At 38.3% G+C, this 14,714-nt stretch overlaps 1 protein-coding gene across 2 annotated transcripts in view; it reads left to right on the forward strand.

The window, feature by feature from the left end:
• Positions 1–14,714, forward strand: part of NALF1 (NALCN channel auxiliary factor 1) — a 479,644-nt gene that overhangs the window by 167,605 nt on the left and 297,325 nt on the right. Inside the window, exon 2 of one of the 2 annotated variants that reach the window (XR_007507965.1) lies at positions 1,017–1,825. The exons of the other annotated variant lie outside the window; for it this stretch is intronic. The gene's annotated coding sequence lies outside the window, so the exon portion shown is untranslated. Of the gene's footprint in view, positions 1–1,016; positions 1,826–14,714 lie in introns of those variants that run through there. 2 annotated transcript variants of the gene reach the window in all.

Below are 14,714 nucleotides of genomic sequence, written 5' to 3' on the forward strand. Positions count from 1 at the left end.
ACAGTAGGCAGTCTGAATTTGCTCCATCTAATCTCTGTTGATTTGAAGAACTTGGTTGGGGACCTTCAGTGATAGTAAGTTTGACTGGCATCAACTAACTTGACTAGTACAAGAGGACTTGGGGAATATAAACGTGTTTAGGAAACTTTGCTGTCTAAAGAAATATTGAGGAGAACTTGTAATGGATTGTTTCTTCAGAACAATTAGTATGTAATTTTTTTCCTAGAAGACCTGAGGACCTTTTGAACAAGAAAATAATTGTTACCTCTTGAAAACTGAGCCTAGGCAGGCCTGGAGCAAAGGAAGCAAGTGCTATTTTTGTGACAATCCATCCAGCAGTATGATTTTGCTGTTGGTAGTGGTGATATCACCTGTTTTTAATGAGTGATGTCACTTTGCAGGAATGCTATCTTAAAAATACCACTGGTCTTATTCAGGTGTTAGGCCAAAGTGTCTTGTTCTCTCTCCCTACAAGACACAGAGGGAGAGAAGAACATTGTATTATATGCAAGAAAGCATCAAGAAGACACAGTTTCAGTGACCATCTGCTAAGTGCATTACAAACAGTAAATATTAATAAAACTATATAAATTCAGAGTATGTAGTAAAAGCCTATCCCAAGTGGTAAGCTGTAAGTCAATCTATTTTGGTTTTCTGTCTTCTGGAAGAACAGGGTATTATTAGCAAACACACAATAAGCATTTACCACAAATCTCTGGTGCTCCTTGGAAGTTCTTAAAAGAGTAGTTATTAGTCACCAGCTTTATCTTTAAAGCCATCTTCAGCATCTGCCTTGGAGATGCCCTTTCCCCTTCCGTGTTCTCTGAAGTAGCCAGGCAGAGCGCATGATCCTGCTCCTTACTGGTGAAGACTTCTCCTGGCTCCAGAAGTAAGTTCAGTCTGTATCCAGCAAGCGGCATCTTTTCTATAACTTTGAAATTACTAAATAAATAAAAAAAAAGTGAAGCTATTGGATTTTAGTCTCTAAAAAATATGTTATTTGTTTTAATTTACAGGACTCTTCATCTGCCGATTCTGTATCTGTCAGCAGACATTCTCCTGTAAGCCACAGTCGCGTGCTGTCACTAGAGAGTCGCTGGACATTAAGGCTGCTTGAGTAGTTTGAAAGAAAAAGCATGAGGCGACAGCTGTTCTTTGTAAAGTTCAGTAAAGCAAAGACAGCCTTGAAGCAGAAACCTCTGTTTGATCTCAAGTTATTTTCCCTCTTCAGCATCCACCCAGTTTATCTCAAGCAGAGGTGTATGTGACTTCGAATTGTTTGAGACAAGCAGGTATTATAAGTAGATTCGTAGAGGATGTACGCAAAGGAGAACATGCCCTGTCTGCCATAACGGACTTGAACTGATGAGAAAAGGAAATCAAAGTTCAACTTGCAGAGCAGAAGAAAAGCCAGTTCTGCACCCTGGAGCAAGTATGTGACTTTCTTCCATGCTATACTCACATCTTCTTACCAAAATTTATCTCTGCAAGGAAATGCTGAAAGAATATCAGTGAGAATGAAGTCTTGGATGAAAATCTCAGGTCAGTGAAGAAACAGTCAAACCCAATGAATTATCTTTCAAGTTAACATCATGTTTTTACCTATGAATTTTGGGGGTCAGTGGTTTTAGCTAGTTTGGAAAAAGGCAATTTTTATAGCAGAGCATCTTGCATGTTCCGAGGGGAGTTATCTTCTCTGTTGGCCAATCCTATGAGGACTGCTGCAAGTGTGGTTCTTAACCGACTCGTTTAAAAAAGAAGGAAGTAGCAAGGAACTCATGATCATGATGCATGTAATTTTGCACATTTTATTCTGATATTTCTTTTGTAATATTATTTCAAAAAGCAAAATAAAAGTTTTCTTTTCATTATGGCTTCTACGAGTTTTTTTTTCCATTGAAAAAAACCCATGATTAGATAAAATATCATTTCCCATTCTTTCAGTAACTCAAAGTTTTCACTTAGCTGCTCTTTTTTTCATGTTCCTCTTTCCACCTGTCCTCAGCTATCCTGACAGGAATATATCTGTGTTTAAACCACAATAAATATCAAATAGTACATAAAAATTAACAATTGCATGCTAAACCTTCAAAAAAATCTATTGGGAAGGCATATATATCATGGAGGTAATTAATTGTATAGGCAATATGTGTGTAAATATGTGCAGAAAGAGAGAGAGAAATTTTGCATGTTGACCTGTTGGAAGGAAGAGGTAAGCAGGAAGGATTCAGGAGGATCTTTCAGTATCAGAGTTAAAGTCTCATGTTCAAACCTCTAGCCTAGTGATAAGGCCTCATATGCAAAAAAATGTTAAATGCCAGAAGTTTACTTCCAAGCTGATTACTAAATTCTGAACAACCATAATTGCGCTATTTGATTTAGTCAATCTCATTTGCATTGTATGACGGGATAGTTACCTAGAGAAAACGGATAACATTTTTGGGTGCTGAGGCGGGATTTTCATTTTTGTTTGTTGTGTTTGTACTACTAGTGTTAGAGAACCTAGGAAATCTACTTTTCATGACAATAAAAAGAAAACGTAAACAACATAGCCTGACTCCATTTAAAAGTAACAAACACCCCTATTTTGCAGTCCATCTCATATGGTAATGTAAAATACCAGTGATGAGAAAAACCTCATACATTGGCAAGGTCAATTACACTAGTATCCCTAAAATGCAAGATGCTTAATGGAATGCTGTCCCTTTAATAAAAAAATTTGCTGTGGACTTCTGCTTTTTCTACAAAACCCCTTCATTATCTGTTGGTTTTGGATGAGCTTTCTGAAAGTTAACAGTCAATGGACTACTGACTTATTCTGAGGGAATGTAAATCTGGGGAAACACAGATATATATATCTGTATAAAAATATAAATCTGTCTTTGCACACAAACCATTATGCTACCAGAAAAAAAGAAAAAAAAAGAAAAAAGATGTAAAACCTCATGGGTTTAAATTTACTATTTTATTTGAAGAGGAGAAGGCACTTTATTTTGAAAGTTTAGGATAAAAACTCAACTAACCTTCTAGATGCAAATGTTTTTCCAGTGATGAGAAATGCAAAAAGGCAATAGACGGGATAGCAAAGTATATCACACTGGTACTGTGGAGGAAATAAAGCAGAGATGAAAAAAGGGGAGGAGTTTGTAATAAAACAATCTTAGAGAAAAATTAATCAATAGCAACACATGGTCTCAGATGTGTCAGAAAAAGGAAATATCAGGAAAGCCTAGGGTCAATGTTCTTTCATATCTGTTGCTAAACCATTAAATAGTATCTGTATTTAATCAAAAAATGCTTAGAATTAAAGAAAAAAACCACCAAACTTTCAGATTGAGTTTATGTGGGATTGATAGCTAAAGGTTTGGGTGAAATTTTTAAGCTACTTGCTGTTTTTCTGTCCCTTCCACATGAAGGACCTGATTGCAGTCTCCAAAGGGTAGAAAATTTGATGTGAATTGGTTTTAAAAGAGGCTAAGCCAGCTGCAGTGTCCTAGAAAAGTGTTTCTTTTTGTGGGTTTTGTCAGCCCAGCTTAAAGCCAGCTCTTCCTTTACTTCAAGTGTGTGGTGTAGTGAACGTGCTTTTGTCTGTTCCCAGTGCATTTGGGAATTAGAGCTGAGTGCACTCTCAGCTAGAGAGAGAGCCTTCATTCAGAAGAAACCTTTTCTTCGTGTTTTATTTGTGATCTGTGAGTTATTACCGCATTATCTAATGAAATGAAAGCATTGATGTCCCATAGGTGGAAAGTGATCTTGTTTCCCCGAGTTTTGAGGAAAGGGTTGGTTCTTTATTTTAGAGGTGGTAAACTTATTCTTAGCTGTAAGTTCAAGTCAAGGGTACCTTGACTTGTGTAAGGGCACTGACATGCTCCCACACAACATTCTTGTCAGTAAATTGGAGAGATGTGGGTTTGATGGATGGACTATTCATTGGATAAGGTATTGTCTGGATGGCTGCATCCAACAAATTGCAGTCAATGGCTCAATGTCCAAATGGAGACCAGTAACAAGTAGTGTCCCTCAGGGGTACATACTGGGACCAGAACAGTTCAGTATCTTTTTTAATGACACGGACAGTGGGATTGAGTGCACCCTCAGCAAGTCTGGGGGTGACACCAAGCCGAGTGGTGCAGTCGATGTGCTTGAGGGAAGGGATGCAACCAGGGGGACCTTGACAGGCTTGAGGCGTGGGCCCATGTAAACCTCACGAAGTTCAACAAGGCCAAGCGTGAGGTCTTGCAACTGGGTTGGGGAGATCCGCCACATCAATGCAGACTGCGGGAATAAATGGATTGAGAGCAGTCCTGCCGAGAAGGGCTCAAGGATATTAGTGGATGAAAAACTAGATTTGAGCTGGCAATGTGTGCTTGGAGTCCACAAAATCAGTCATATCCTGGACTGCGTAAAAAGCGTGACCAGCAGGTTGAGGGAGGTGATTGTCCTCCTCTACTCAGCTCTCATGAGACCCCACCTGCAGTACTGCGTCCAAATCTGGGATTGGCAGTATAAGACAGACATGGACCTGTTAAAGCAGGTCCAGAGGAGGCCACAAAAATGATCAGAGGGCTGGAACACCTCTCCTATGAAAAAAGGCTGAGAGAGTTGGTGGTGTTCAGCCTGGAGAAGAAGAGGCTCCATGGAGACCTTATTGCAGCCTTTTTATACTTAAAGCAGGCTTTTAAGCAAGATGGAGAGAGAGTTTTTACCAAGGACTGTAGTGACAGGACAAGAGGTAATGGTTTTAAACTGAAATAGGGCAGATTTAGAATGGACAGAAGGAGGAAATTTATTACGACGAGGGTGGTGAGACACTAGAACAGGTTGCCCAGAGAAGTTGGGGATGCCCCTTCCCTAGAATTGTTCAAGGTCAGGCTGGATGGGGCCTTGAGCAACCTGCTTTAGTGAAAGATGTCTGTGCCCACAGCAGAGAGGTTGCTTTAGATGATCTTTAAAGGTCCCGTCCAACTGAAACCATTCCATGATTCTATATATTTTAAAAATGACCACTATATATACACATTATACAGAAAGGTTTTAAGGCAGGTTATTTTTTTCTAGTTTTGCCTTTCTTCACCTAGCAAAATGTGCAGGGTTCAGTCCTCAGTTTCTACTTCCACATTATGCTTCTTTTTTAGATTAATGTGCTTGTGAGTCTTAAGACATCTGGAGAGACTTCATATTTCAATTATTAGTGAATTTAGTAATAAGTCCTGTTGACAAAGGCTAAGGATTTCCTATTCTCTTTCATAAATTAACTGCATTCTGTAGGCAAGGAGTCATTCACAACCCATATCAGAAATTTCTCTTGAATGGAGAGGAAGACAGCTATTTGGTGCACCTGAGGTCTGATTAAAACCAGCTGGTTTAGAGAACACAAGAAAAGCCCTATTCTCCTCCTATGGACAATATTTGTTTGCAAAAAATTGCCAGAGAATATCTGATAAACAGATTGGTTGCTTTATCTCTTAGCCAAACAACAAGAAAAAGAACAAGAAAAATGTTTATTTTTATTTCTACACTGCCTCATTGTTTTTCTGTGGACTTTCTATCACCTACAGCATTCATTTATCTTGGCATGCAGAAATTGTTAAAAATGATTATGCTAATATACAAAGAGCCCAAGTATGAGAACAATCTCCTAGCTGCCTAAAAATTCTTACAGCATTTCATGAACGGTGACACTGAATGACTTTGAAGTCCGTGGATCCACAGAAAAACTGGGAGTTGGTGCTGCAGATCTGTTTCATGTATTCCACGGAAAGGAAAAAAAAAATCCAAAACTTGACACAGAGGAACGTACAATGGGGTGATGGAGAGGCAGAGTTAGAGTTCCTCAGCCTTTTTCAAAGTAGCAGGTCAGTTCAATAAGTCTTACTGAATTTCCTTGTGCATTTTTCATATTCCACTGTGGGTTCATTTTTGTTTGTACAATAGTCCTACTGCTGTGAATGTTATCTCAGGAGGTAGTACGCTAAACTAGAAAGAAAAAGACCATTGCAAGGAAACACTGCAGTGCATGTTACGTTGTGGGGGTTTTGTTTGTTTATTTGGGAAAATAGAGTCACCTGACCTACTATATGCATGAAATGCCCACCTTTTCAACATCCTGTCTGTTTCTCTATGGCTTCTGAATGTGTCAAGAAAGTTAAATTGATGGAAAATGTTCTATAAATAGAGTTGTTAGGTGATAATAAGAATAGTAAATATAAATATTGACAAATTCCTAAGGGAAATAGAATGCTAGAGAGGGAATGTTTGAACCTCAGGAAAGTACACATTTATTCACTGTACCTGTTTTCCCCCCTGTTCTACAGGCTTACAATTATTCACATTTCAGAGCAGAAAGAAGTAACGAATTTATGGCTAAGCACACATGATTTCCTTAAAACAAGTAATCCATTTTAAGTTAATGGAACTGTTCTTTAAAAGGTGAAGAGGAATTGCCCCCAAAATGCGTGTGTTTGGGAAAGAGCATATCAAGACATCGATACTTGTTACATACTAATGTCTCTTATAGGATCATCAGTCTTGAAATACTAAAGACAAAACCAATGTTTGTTTCAAAACTGCTTTTTCTTGACACTAATCTTCCTTTTGGTCTTCCCTTGTTTTCTATAAAAAATATTCTCCTGGGCTAAATGAGGATTTTGGCTTTTTTGAGCATTAAAGGTTAAGCTGTCAAATTAGATACATTTGCTTATTTGTGATGATGACTTGGAGGTGGCAAAAATGAAACAACCTTAATCTGATAAGATCCACATATTGTGAAATGGAATTTATCTTAATCACCTAGTACATTTTAAAATATTTTTGCTGAATTATAGAAGAATATTGGCTTTTTTTAATGGGGTATTTTCTTTACCTTGATTAACATGTTGTAGAAATGAAAATTCCTTCTTAGTCTGAGGAAGTTTCAATAGAAAATTGGGTGAGTTAAACAGATTATTAACACTTGTGACTGTAGAGTTTACTGCCTGGCTGTCTGTCTTTCAGCAATAATATCGCTGTGTTTATGAACGAGGACCTAATTAAAATCGTGAAGAGAAAAGAAATAGTATAAAGTTAATGGAGAAAATTAGGGTACTCTTGGAAAATAAAATAGTCACATCCCAGTTAGGCAAAATCATTGAGTCTGAACCTAAACTATATTTCTGGTGTCAGACATGATAATGAAATACATTCTTAACATGTACTTGGACAGAGCTCTCCTCAACTGCCTTGAAAATTTTTATTTCTCTCTCTGTTTACCGTTATACGTCCTTGGTGAATCTTGAGTCCTCCAAATATGTGCATGCATAGGTTTTGTATAATAAATGGCTATGACCAAATTCTCAAGTAAAATACGTGTGTATTGTTAGCAATCCAAATATTTTTCTTTAATGATGAGAAAAGTAACAGGCTTTAAGCACCCAGACTAATGACTGAATTCCAAAGAATTTTATTGTGACTTAAAACCCCCCCAGCTTTGATCTTTATTTAAATATTTTCACAATCTTTAAGGCTTAATCTCAAGCAAACTTGATTATGCTTCTCTCTACTATTTGGCTGTTACCTTTGTAATGCCACCTCCCACCATTGTGATTATACACATATTCAGTATTTACTTTTTAAAATAATAAAAAAAACCATTAACTATCACACAGCTTCATTTTGATTTTTAGTCTTTTTCTGGAAATTTTCAATTAAAAAAAAAAAAGAAATAAAAGGTGAGACTTTTACTCCAAAAATCTTTTAGCTCTTCCAATAGAAAAATTGGACAGGTCCAATTTTAGCAATCACTCAATTTAAATATAGCCTAGACAAGAAGAAAATGTGACATCACTTAAAAGTAGAAAATGAAAATCTCAGATGAAATCTACTAGAGGGAATTAATTTGGTTGTAATGTCACTGCAGAAAACCTCTTTTTGCATGTAATGAATGAATAGAAAAACATTTTACTGATTGTAAAACTCCAATTAATTTTTCTGTAAACATCTTTTCCTATATACATCAGCTGTCTAAATAGAAGGTGAAGATGGGATTTTTTTTTAATTTTTTTTTTTTTTTTTTTTATAGCTCTTTAGTATTTTCTTGGTGATTTCTGAGTAGCAGAGTTAGGCAAAACGATAATTAAGGAACTGAGAAGAAGACAGCGTTGCAGGCCTTGAGCCTGCAAGTGTGTATGTTTGCATTTAATTCTCTGCATGTGAGGAGCTCTGTTACACTGCAAATCCTGCTTAAGTGTAGAAGGCTAATCACGGTCACGTATGTGCGAAGGAATTAGACCTTGTTTTCCCACTGAGGTTAAATTCTACATTTTTTTCTGCTAACTCAGGTTTTGTTAGCCTTGAAATATTTTAGATTAAGCTTCGTCTCAGGCACATGGTAAGCAAGGTGATTTACCTTCCTTTATTTGTCACTGAAGTGGCGGAGGGAAATAACGTATGATCTAGAAGCTCTCTGGCTCCTTAATAGATTGGCAAGATTATGCAATATGTAAACTAGTCGAAAGTAGCCAAGTTTGTCCAAGCAGCTTCAAAATATATTTTTATTTACTTTTTCTTGCCTCCATTCAGGAATTTAAACCTCCAAAAGGTCTTTATCCCAAGTCTGTCTCCAAGGTCTGAAATGAGCAGTTTCAAGTCAAGCGATGTCCCCGCGGCAGCAGCAGCATCTCTGTTCACAGCACCCGTGCTCGGCTCCGCTCAGCTCAGAGCTTCTTTAGCCTTGAGAAACCCGTCACGTTCTTTTCTGACTCCTTCATCTAGGGTTTGGCCTTTTAAAACAGAAATGAAGGCACCTGCATCCAGTGATCATTTCTCAAGCTCTTACTGATTTTCCTTAGAGCTAAATTCTGCCTTTTAGAAAACAAACTTCCATCTCCTGACACCTAATATTAAGAGTTTAAGTTAAGAGTCTGAGTTTTAATGTGATAACAAGACAGGTGTCTGGCGTTTCTGCTTGGGTCCAGGTAAGCTAGACTCTGCTTAGGTGAAGTTCATGGTCGTATAGTTTCACCTTGAGTCATTGGGAAGGTTTCGAGGTCCACCAATATTACCAAAGTTAATGAAGAAACTGAGACTTAGGGCATCTCCACCCCATGAGCTCGAGTGTAGTAACTCTGGCTGTAAGACTGCAGGTTTGATGGGAGCTGTTGGATTGTTTCCATGACTTTCCCACACAACAGCCTCTGCTCTTATTTCTTTCTGACATCTCAGACAAAGCATACTTAAAGTGGCAGCAAAATGATTCTCTAATAATTTGAAAATAGACTCTATTCACACTGGAGAATTTCCTTTGACTTACTCTGAATGCTTTGTCTCTTTTTGTTGGAAAAGCTGACTGTCCCTCAGACTTGTTGAAGGGAACTGTACGTACTCACCTGCACTGATGGAGGCACGGCTGTTGCACAGGACACGCAGAAGCCTCCAGATACAATCGTACGATCAAACATTTTCAGGGAAAGGGTGCCGTACCTCTGTGCTACTGTTTAGCGACTTGCAGGGAAATGTTACAGCAAATAAAGAAGGCTGCATTTTCTCAGTTGTCCTTGAAGTCCCCCAAACTGGAACTTCATGATGAAAGGCTTCACTAATTTCTGTAGCGTCAAAAGGAAGGGGAATGAAGCAAGATGAACAACCCGGGGGAAAGTAACAATCTGAGAAAGCCGTGAATACCTTGGTTTTCTTCAGCAATGGCTGACATGGTGCTGGGTGGATGGATGGCAAAGGGGAAAGCAGGCTTTGCACAGTGAGTGCTTGACAGAAAGAGAGCAAATGGTCTTCAGGAGGAACAGGACAATTTCTGACCAATGCAAACAATGTTGTGTGGTTAAACTGAACTGGGAGGTGAGTAGCTGCCTCCCAGCCATACTGCAGTTCCTAACAATTTTTTCATTTCTAACCGTGTATTTCCAATAATTCTTTCCACTCTCTTATCCATATAAATATCAAATCAGTTACTCACATTACATAAAATCAGCTTCAGCATGGAATCAACCTTGTTAATTTTAGTTTCTTACGCTTATGATTTTGACTCATGTACTGAATATTTCACATGTCAGAGTATCCTGTGAGTCTGTCCTGGTGATATTTTAATCAAGAAATTTATCATAATCGATTAGCAGAATAGCCAAGAGGTTCCTAGCCGTCCCCTAGGACCTTAAAACATTCCCCGTCAGTTTGTAGGAGCACGGCTCTCAAATGAGACTTAAGAAAACCGGGAAGGCTAAGTACTAAAGCTGCTCAGAATACTTCCTCTGGAAAATTATATTTCACTGAAAAATCATGGTTTTGTAGGGTCCTTTAGGCTGGAAGGGACCTCAGGAGGTCTCTCGTGCACCTCTGCTCCTAGCAGGGCCAGCCGTGGGACCGGGTGAGGTTGCTCAGGGCTTTGCCCACCTGGATGTTAAGCCCCCCAAGGATGGAGCCCACCCAATCTCCCTGGGCAGCCAGTCCCCATGGGGGGAAGGCTTCGGTCCCCATCCCGATGCCACCGGCTGTATCCACTGCCAGGGCTTGCTGCCGGCTCCTGCCCGGGGCCCCCAGCATCAAAAACCTGGCTGAAGGGCAGGTAAATGGCATCCACTGCTCTCTCTTTGTCCACAGAGGTCCTCATTTTAGCACATAAGGCAATTGGGTAGGTTATGTGTGATTTATCCTTGGGAAATCCATCCAGACCATTCCCAGTCATCTCCTTCATGTGTCTAATCAGTAGCTTTGTCAAACCTGAAGAAGGTATGAGAACAGAGGAGGGATATTCTAGCTTTAATTAGATGGTTAAATTCTGACTGAGAGAAGTGAGGTGTAGTTGGAAGCTTTTTTCTATTGACCTGAAATGAAAAATTCTGCTGTGAATCAGGCAGCCCATAGACTTGAACTGGCAACTTTTACAAAGCCACCCCGCGTGCCGAGGAGGACATTTCTTTCCCCACAGTGCTCTATTTTATGGAAAACTGTACCCTGCAAAATGCTGTTTTAACTAACGTGCACAAAATGCATCTGTTTCACTAAGAAACAAAGGTAATTCTGAAAACCTCAGAAGTTGCCCAGGAAAACAATTTCTGTCCTTGGTTCAGCTCTTGTGAATGCTAAATGAAGGTCTGGTATCATGGCATTTGGCAGAGAAAACTGTGACGCAAGGCAACAGTCACACAAAGTAACATGGACTTAAAAGGACACCGCAACAGCATCGATTATTTGAACTCATTATTTTTCTGTATGTGTGTTTCAAACAGGTTCCTGCTGAAGAGGTTACAGTATCTTTGATATCTGCTTGAGTCTGAGGGACAGCATACTTCATGTGGGATATACATAGATTTTTTCTGGCTGTTATTTTTATGGCTGCAAATTTCTCCAGAGAGTTGAGGAGCAGAAGGGTATTTGATAAACCTCTACTGAGGCTACAGAAATGGGAAGGAAGGGAAAGACGTGTGAAAGGATAAAGTCTTGTCAAATATATATTTTCAAGAAAGTAGTCATGAAAGAGTGATTTCAAGTTAAAAACCAAACACCCCTCCCTGAAAAACCCAAACTAGACCCCTGCATAATATATCTGAGGAAATTATAAAGTGACTTTGGCTGCCTGGGTTAAATAGGGAGATTTAGGAAGGAATAATTGTGTGGTGGTGGTTGACTCAGGAAAAAAGCAATGCTTGTCAACACAAGTTACTATCATGAAGAAATATAAGGTTTATTGGCATTTAAATTGTGTGGATCAGTGAAGCTCTTTGAAGACCTAGTGCATATTTCACAGAAAGGGTTCTGTGCTTTTAATTTGTGGGGCTTTTAAATGAAAAATACTGAGGAAATAATTTTAACGTTTTTATGTGAAAAATAATATGCACACCTGTGTAGATGCACACAAAAGCTTTGAGTGCTTTAGTCACTGCTTGGACTGCATGCTTTAGAAAATCTTGCAAACTGACAACAAAATTTTAGATAATGGTTATTCCCTAAATATGTTATGTTGACGGGATAATGAGGATATTAAAAAAAAGTTGTTTAAAAATAATTTTTGGGATGGCCTTGCTTGGAGGTTTAAAACACTGCCTAAAAATCTCGCATTTGAAAAGAACAAACAAAATTACCTGAAGCAACGGCACAGTCCTATTACTTTTTTGGTATGTAAAATACTTCTGCAAATTTATTTTAGCTCATTATCTCTTCAATTTGTCATATTCATGCAAACACATTCTTATTAGTACATATTTAATATTGTGAAACATATTTTATGGAATATTACAAGGTTTTAACATTTCACAGTCTTTTGAAACACAAAATAAGTTAGATAAAAGGCCATTCTGCCTAGAATAAAAACGCTTAACAAATCATTAGTGGTCTAAATTTCTAACGGAGCTGCCATAGATCAGTTACTGTGTCCACTCCACATGCTGCTGGTGGAAAAGGGGAAAATCAATCAGATCCGCCCGCCTGCCCGACCCTACACACACACATGCACGCCTTAATGAAAATAGTAAAAGGTGCTCTGTGAAATGGAGTTTAGAGTTCAGGTTGCCTGCAAATGAAGTGATAGAAGTGCAAATTAAGTGACTTAAAACATCAAATGATTTATTAAGAAATTGACCTGTACATGAAGCCTGGTCTTCTGTCTTTTTTATTTTTTTTTTGAAACGAGAACTTGTGTTAAATAAAAGCACCGGAGTTCTGTTAGACTCTTAATAGGCTTCCATCAATTTGATATGAAGAATAGCCAGTCTGTGCTAGCAAAGCAGTTGGTACAGGTCATTTCTCCTATTTCCTTAAAACCCCCCGAAACTAAAACAAAAAACTCCCTCTTTTGCATCTTTTCCAAATACAGGTTTTGCCTTTAGAACAGTTTTTAAGTGTGTAAGAAATCTATATGGACTGTCTGGCAAGATGTAGTCTCATGGCTTTTAAGTCCAGCTTTTCCCACAAAGGAATAAGCTGACAGTGTGAATACCTCAAGGTATACAGCTGTTCTTACCAGAACACTTAACAGATTCTTACCTATAGAGAAATACGCCTCGTGCTCAGATGCCTTGCAAGATGGCAGGCACAATAATGAGTCATGCTATGGACTAGAGCTGAGAACTTAAACATTGCTATAAGGTAAGAATAAGTGAGCCATGCTGCAGTTTATATATGCACACAGCCAATTCTGTCTTTTTCTTTCCCTATTCTTTCGCACCTCTGGCAGCTTTGGAAAATCTAGTCAGTGTAGACTGATGAGGTACTAATGTGTGAGAGACCAGGAAGAAAATATCTTGGCTATTGTCCTGCTTGTTATATCTGAACATATTGGAGGTATAATTAATCTTTTCATGCAGGAAGAGCAAAAGCATCTTGATTACTCTCATCAGTCCTCAGAAGATATTACTGGCCCAATTTTCTTTTTACATGTGTGTGCGTGTGTATACAGTTTACTACAGTTATAAATAAAGACTTTAAAATATTTGATCTAACTTTCTGGCAGGAAATTATGTTTATTGGTGGGAGACAGAGGGACGAGAGAAGAAGGGAAGTGTAAAAGGTGTTTTGGTTTGCCCTGTGGAGTCAATGGAAACATTAGGAACTGTCGGGAACAGCAGTTCTCAGGAAACAGAACAGTTAGCAGTGACCGTCACTGCCGAGGAGTGAAACTGGTCCTGCCACACAGCCAGGACCATTGCTTGGCCCTACTCTTCCTTGCCTGGGTAAACTGGCACCGATGTCCCATGGAATGCTTGAGACTTGGTAGGTGAGCACCACTAAATAACTAAAAGTTACCATGCACCTCTATACACTGTATAGGAATAAGCATACATACCTCGTATTCCTTTCTTCCCTTACTCTTTCTGAACAAGTTTTCTGTTTTTCTCCAGAGGTCCTTGGTTTTAAGCTCTCACATAAAACTTTGAGAAATAGCTTTGCTTTTTACACAGAATTGCTTCTGGCTTCTTGTAACAAAAATGCAGTTCCTACTGGCTAACGAATTTTGACTGGACTTATGTTAAACTCCGAGAAAAAAGGAAATGATAGTAAATAACCTGAAAATTAATAAGCCATTCACACAAAGTCTTGCCCTTCATTATAAGTTTTTCTAATAATTGTCATAGTAAGTATCGTAATAAAAAAAAAAGGAGCCTGAGTATTCTGTTTTATTTTAATCAGACAGCAGCTGACAAATTATTGTAATGGAATCAAGCTGGTATCATATTTAATCTCTCAAGGTGCTCATTTCCTTTCATATCTTCCCAAACTCACTCCTGAAATCCCATATGCCAGAGGAAATATTCATGTATTCTCTATGTAATTAGAAAATTTCAGACCTAATTTGGTTGTATAAAGCATAGTAATTAGCTTAGTAAAGGATATTTCTTTTCTGCTGTCTTGGTTGTTTTCTTTATGTGCTGCCTGAGTTTTACTGAAACAACCCGATATGCTTTGAAAAATTACAGACCCTTTGATTTCAGAAAATGCCCACTTAAAAAGGGAAAAAAGACATGTGCTCACATATGTACAAAGGGAAGAACCACTGTGAAGCTTTTAAGGCTTCCTAGATTTTATTAATATTTTTGAACTTATTCTGTATTGTCCTATTCTTGTTATTTTCTGTATAGATCATATATCTTTTTGATAGCAGTGTAATTAAGAAAAAGGCTAAAGGTGAGAATATGTGGAGTGTTCACCTCTGTATGTTTATCAAACTACTAAAACTAAAAATTCTTTTCCAAAAGATTTCATGGTCATTCCTTTGGAAGCCCTTTGACAGG

This window comes from Accipiter gentilis, chromosome 13, assembly GCF_929443795.1.
Source record: "Accipiter gentilis chromosome 13, bAccGen1.1, whole genome shotgun sequence".
NCBI lineage: Eukaryota > Metazoa > Chordata > Aves > Accipitriformes > Accipitridae > Astur > Astur gentilis.